The following is a 7,140-nucleotide window of genomic DNA, read 5'->3' as shown; positions in this document are numbered from 1 at the left end:
AAAAAAAAAAAAAAAAAAATTAAATTACATTTTCATCATTTATCCATTTTTTTGTCAACCTTTGGATAAATACACGATTAACTGTATCTGATAGAAATAACATTTTAGCTTTTATCGTCAATGTTTTAGATTTACATCTTTAATTTTTTAATGAAAATAAAAGGTACATTTTCAAGTAAAATTTAATATCACAACTGCGACTGCGACTGCGACTGTAACTGCAACATTCTCCGCGATCAGAAAGTTTGAACAATATACCGTTACAGAAGTTTACAAAAAAGTTATGTACACTTCTTGAAGTACACACGGTACTACCCGTTTGCAACTGAATACATTCTCCACGTTTTTGCGTGTTTCACGTGTTTCCCCTCATGTGATTGGTTTACACGTTTGAGTTACACGTTTGAGTTACACGTTTGAGTTACACGTTTGAGTTACACATTTGAGTAACACCTTTGAGTTACACATTTGAGTAACACATTTGAGTAACACATTTGAGTAACACCTTTGCGTCACACCTTTGCATTATTCCACCTCACACTGTTCCCCCCTTGCGTGAGTCACGAACTGGCGAGCGCGACTATTTTCTTGAACATATGAAGCGGGAAAATTTTGCGTCATCTCCGCTGACATACCTGCATCGTCACGTAATCGCCCAGTGGTGTAGTCACCTTTTCACCCGTCCATTTAACAAACGAATAGTCGTTATTCTCCATTTTTGAAGCCGTTCAAATGCTTCCCTTGTCACTTACATTTTTCACCACCCCCCTACCTCATTTGAGTACATTCTTTTTTTCCCGTATATAAGTTGCGAAAAATACAAATGCATATCAAACCTGTTTAGTCATTCGTTACAAAACCTTTCTGTCGTTAGATCGTTCGAACGCACACGATTTTGTGCGCGCATTTCAGTTTGCCTGTGCATCACGGGTACCTGTGTAGAGGTACTCTGACGTGTGAGTAAAACTACTCCTGGCAAAACAGTGCCCACAGGGCGTGAAATGTATGCATGTGCATGGGTGTATAGTCATATGCACATTCGTATATGTATGCATAATATGTGAGTATTTACAGTAAAATTTTGCATATTTTTTTAATTTTATATAAGCTCACGCAATTAGAATAGGGCATGAGAAAACGCACGGAAAAGCCAAAGTCTACGCCTTTCGTGTGTTTCGCCATTTTCGTGTTATTTTCCCCCGCATTAGCGCATGCTTCTCGTTCTTTAAAGCGCGTTCCTTTGTTTATATTCCCCACAGGAACTGCTTAAACAGTGTGTTTATATTGTATTTATTTGGTATACATTTTTACACTTGTTTACGCTTTTTTTTTTTTTTTTTTTTTGCATATGCTGAAACGTGTGCAGGCTGTACGTGCACATATGTAATGTGTATATATAGTGGCATATACATACGTACGTACAGGTAATTCTACAAAATTTTTCACTTGGGAAAAAAAGGTATGCCGCGTTGGTGAAATACTGACTTGCGCGCAAGAAGGTGTAAGCCTCGCAAGCATATCCATGCTTACTTGCGTACATGTGTGGTTATTTACGCGTACAAGCATATGCACGCCTCGCCGTATGATTAAAGAGCGGAGGCAGCTACTTCCTCCTTGTCGCCCGCGTACACAACGCGAACGTAAGGACATAGAACGCATACCTGGTGTATTTTTAAAGAAATATATTTTACGCTGGTTTGAGGAACCTACTTTTTTTTCACACTTACATTTTTGCATTATTTTTTTTTTTTTGTTGTTGTCCCTTCTTTGGTGTTTTTAATTAACCTGTTAAAATTGTGCACCCACTCCGTATGGCATTTCGCACGTTGATATGCCACTCGCAGTCACCCCTATGTACGTTTGCATGTGCATAAGGGCGGTTGGGAGCACGAGTGTATGAGCGTCAAGCGTGTAAGCCTGTGGGCACATAAGCATATAAGCGTATGTTTCCCTTCATGTACGCACGTGAGCACCGCACATAGGCATTCTTACCTACACGTGTACATGCCCCCTTTTGCGCATGTGAAATGGTGTAAAAAATTCCCGCTTGCATATATCACATTTGCAGCAGGGCATTTCTTCTGAGGAATATTTTTTTTTACACGTGGGCCTTTTGGCATATTTGTATACTGCGTTTTGCCCATTCCATTTGATTTGGCACGGTTTGATTGGACACAGTTTGGTTTGACACAGTTTGGTTTGACACAGTTTGGTTTGACACAGTTTGGTTTGACACAGTTTGGTTTGACACAGTTTGGTTTGACACAGTTTGGTTTGATCTGATATGATCTGATTTTATTTTATTTTATTTTGTTTTATTTTATTTTATTTTATTATTTTTTTTTTTTCGTATGAATGCGTGAAGGCATGCATTTTTATGGCACACGGAAACACACATTGATAATACGAAATCACCCTGCATGCAGCTTTGCTAATGCATATTTGTTAGCTCTTCCTGCGTAACTCGGCATAGGTGTAGGTGTATACGCGATATGTACGATATAAGCCATATGAGGCGCATGTGACAGATATGCCCCCCACGCGATATGCTGGGAATCTCACGCTGGAGTGTTATTGTGTGCCCTGCCTGAGGAGTTTCCATCACCTCACCGCATATTCCTGGCCCTATGTTAAAAGTACACGCACATGAAAGAGGGCATCTTTTTTGCATTTTTGCTGAACCATAAGAAGTGGCAAAAATATGCTGTATAGAATGCGCTGTTATTTCGTTCTGTTTTGTTTTATGTTATGTTATTTTATTTTTTTTTTCACTCTGCTTAACATCCTGTTGTAGAAAATTAAAGCGCGCGCTTTTTTGATCAACTGGTGTAAGCCATTAACGATATGTGATAAGTTCACCTTTTTTTTTTTTTTTTGCATTCACCCCATTTTTTTTTTGTTCGCTTTATTCTGTGCGAGGTATTAGCACGTAGTCATACACATGCGCAATTGCGTACTGGTGATATGCGCCTTTGTGTGTTCGCGTGATGCATATACGTGCGGATGCATACGTTCGTTTGCGTATAAAAAAGCACACATACGTGTATACATACATGTATACATACATGCGCGATTGAGTACATGTGAACATACATGTGTACGTACATATGCACATAATACCTACGCATATGCATTTTTCCGTTTTTTTCACCTCTCCCGGGCATCTAAAACATGCACTCGTTTGAGTAAAAAATTCATGTCCATCCTCCACTGTGTTGTCACGCGCATCGCAAATAGTGTTCAACATAAAAAAAAAAAAAAGGAAGCAAAATAGAGCATAATCAACAAATGCGTGACAAAGTAAAGAGAGATAGGGAAAAAATTCAGACAACTATTTTTGCGCCACCTTTTTACATGACATAAAAAAACCTCCTTTCTTTTTACGTTTTGATATTTTTTCACATCCGTTTGTAAGAGTGTCTACATGTGCATATTTTTCCCGTTGATATTCTTTCGCGTGTACGTGTATGTTCGTATGCATGGTATGTACGCTTGTTAAGTGAGCTCCTTGTGTGCCAGTTAAGGAACACTCCGTGCTCGCAAACGAATGGGCCATTTTGCAATTCCTTCGTGGACGGCCTCCCTTTTTTGAACGTCCTGCCGATATATGGCCAGATCGGCGAACGCATTTTTTTTGTGCCCCATTTTGTTGGCCCTTTGCCCGGTAAAGCGGCGCCCCCATTCATGCGTTAAAAATAGCCACACGCGGGACGCCTGCGTGAATGCATGTACGCATATATAAATATATACACATATACATATACATACATATACATATATATACATACACATACATATATATACATATTTTCATATATGTATCCGTACATTCGTGCATGTGCCCAGCGCGCGCGCCGAATGATGCCACACTTTTGTACATTTGCGAAATAACTTGCCGCTCCGCAAAAGTCGCAGGACGGGACAGTGTTTCCCACCGTGGGCGTATACCTCACCGCGCATACGTATGCCGCGTATTGGCACGCGTGTACAGGCATCCATACCACATCCACTTTGTTATGTTCCGTTTTTTCCGCCTCTGCATTTTCCGTTAAACGAGATTTATTTAAACTTGGAAAGAAATTTTGAAAAACAAAGCGGCGAAAAGTGGCATATTTTACCGAGCGTTACCATAACCCCATATCGTGTCAATTTTCGCACCGCTGCATTTTCCGTTTACATGTATTTTACATTTTTTCCAAACAAAGTTGGCTGCATAAATTTACTACTGCACGGTATTTTTATATGCAATTATTTTTACTTTATTTTACTTCATTTTATTTTACTTTATTTTATTTTACTTTATTTTATTTTACTTCATTTTATTTTATTTTTTTTTTTTTTGCGAACCCCTTGAGTTCGTTCATTTGCTATTTAAAAATTTGATAGCTTCCGCGCATTGTTTATTGCTTCCTATTTTTTCTGTTATTTATAATACACCGAAGAAAAGAGGAGAGAAAATAAAAGAAAACAGCCGCGGAGAAAGTAGCGAGAAAAAACAGGGGACAGCGGAGAAACAGCGCCAAGTAAAGTCACGCGCAGCATCGCATAAAAATACGCAAGTGCAAATAGCGGCGGTGGCCCACAGGCGCTATATGCGGGGCGTATGCGTAAATGCTACGTGCTAAATGGTACATCCTACATGCGACGTGCTGCATGTCGTAGTTATATATGTGCATAGGAGCGTATGCGAAATACGTATTTTATTTCCAGCGCGGTATGTATATATATAATACGGCAGGGGAATGCAAAAATACATGTATGCATTGATATATGTATTATGTATATGCCACGAGCCAAAACGCACAATACCGCAGGGTATACATACATACATGCGAGCGAACGCGTCATATATATTATGTGACATGTACAATTTGATTGCAGCCGAATTAATTTTACCTGAATGAGCGATCGTATCCCTGAAAATATTTTATACCCTTTCTCTTTATTTTTTTTTTTTCGAAAGATATATTTTTTTCTATACTCATCATTTCTTGTTTTTAAAATATGTACCACATATGTATATATACATAATATATATATTTATATAAGTTGTGAATATATGCCATGTATTATGTTATGTATGTATAATCTACCCCCCTCCCCTTGTATGTATACATAAGTTTTATACATTGTACATACATTTCTTTCATGTATACAAAGTGAGATAATTCTTCATAAACGCCTCATTTGAAGTTTTTCACTTCTCTTATTTATTTTTTTTTTGTTTTCGCCAGTGACGTATATGAGTAACTAACTAGGATACGTGTTATGCATTTAATTTATATTATAGAAAATTCCCCCTTATTTTTGTTTTTCCCTTTTTTGCGTGCCCCAAAATTTGTATGAAAGAGGAAGAGGCTAGCTAGCAGCGTATGCGTGGGATAGCCATACGTATGTACATATGCCTGCATATATGTATACATATGTATATCTACGTTTGTACGTATGTACATTGACGTGGTAGCCCTGGCGCCTCGCACTTTGTTTGTCGCAGCCGCGGAGAGAACCCACGGTATCTTTCATTTTTGTATGCGCACCAACAAGTGGGGCAAACATACCCGCAGTGCTGGCCCGCGTAGCTATAAGCATATTTTATAGTGTACGCCCGCTAACCTCAGGCATACATATTTTGCCGACTGCGTAGAAAAAAAAAAAATACGTGAGAGAAAAAAAGATACCCCCTTTTTTTTTTCGCGGTACGTAAGGACATATTATACGTACGAAAAAAGTTAATTTTTTTTTTTTCTTTTTCTTTTTCTTTTCCGTTTTTTTTTCTTTTTTTTTCCTTTTTTCCTTTTTTATTTTTTTTTTTTATGTTTTGAGAATACCTCCTAAAATTGCAATCCTTTTTGTGTGAGTTTTGCGCCATGTGGAGTTATGCGGATACCGACACGGAACGCAATAATGCATAGTACGCAGTAAAGTGGCATACATATGTTATGAGAGCGGCACGCGCCATCGGTTTGCGTAGAAAATACAGGCGCTGTGCTACACTTGTAGTGTTGTAAAAGCTACCTGGAAGTATTTGTTTATTTCCTTTTTCCATTTTTTGCATTCCCTCTGAATTAATGAAGAATTAGCTGTTGTCCTCAACCTCTGCCTGCGTGTTGGGACTGTATGCGAATGTTTGAAGGTTTTTTGAACCCGTTTTTTTAAATATTATTTTTATATGTACAATTAGAGCACCCATTTTGCCGCTGTTTCGTATTCCCTATTTTTTTTTTTTTTCTTTTTTTCCTTTTTCTTTTTTTCGTCACTTTTTTCCTTTTTTTTTTTTTTTTCTTACCCTTTTTTTGCGCGTGTCATCGTTGTACCCTTTTTTAAATTCGCTAAAAAATTAACGATCCGTATATCATGAGTAATTAAGCCTTATATCGTGTAGAAGATTTGTGAAGTTATGTGTGTTTTTTGTAACACTTGTGCCTTGCATGGACAGGTGGCGTGAAGTTTGATTAAAAAGTTGAGCTTTGCGAAACCGGCCCAGTAGGCTTGCGCGCGTGAGTGGCTGTCAATCGGTAGCAGTTTTTAAGAGCAGTCCTTTGTGCAGCCGAGCACATTCATATATGCACATGTATACGTATGTAGACGCATGTGTATTTATGTGTGCGCGGTATTTTGTGTACGAATTTGTTTGCTTGCGTGTGCCCCCGTGTGTGCGTGAGCGCTTGTGTATGTGCTAAAACGTACGTGCGCGCTTGCGCGGAGTCGAGACGTGACGCGTTAGGCGGCACAGCCAACATTAGGCTGCAGCCTCGTCTTAAGGCCTTCGCAGAAGGGAGCAGGCTCAGGAGTATGTTTTGTTAGTTGTGCGTGCAGCCATTGTGTGCATAACCGTAGGCGTGCTTTGTCGCTTGTTTGTTTGCGGTGTGTTTGTGGTGTGTTTGCGGTTCGTTCGCGGTTAGCATACCTTGCTTCGTTTGTTTTGCGTTGTTTCATTGCTGCTTGTTTCATTGCGCTTTGTTTCGTGCGCTTGTTTAATTTGTGCCCTCTTTAATTTTTGCCTTGTTTAACCCCCTTTTGTTTAATCACCCATTTGTTTAATTTCCCATTTTGTTTAATTTCTCATTTTGTTTAATATCCTATTTTGTTTAATTTTCCTTTTGTTTAATTATTGTAGTTTTCCAACATTTTAACATGCAA

The sequence above is a fragment of the Plasmodium cynomolgi genome, chromosome 9, assembly GCF_000321355.1.
Source record: "Plasmodium cynomolgi strain B DNA, chromosome 9, whole genome shotgun sequence".
Taxonomy (NCBI): Eukaryota; Apicomplexa; class Aconoidasida; order Haemosporida; family Plasmodiidae; genus Plasmodium; species Plasmodium cynomolgi.
Note: the sequence above shows the minus strand (reverse complement) of the source record.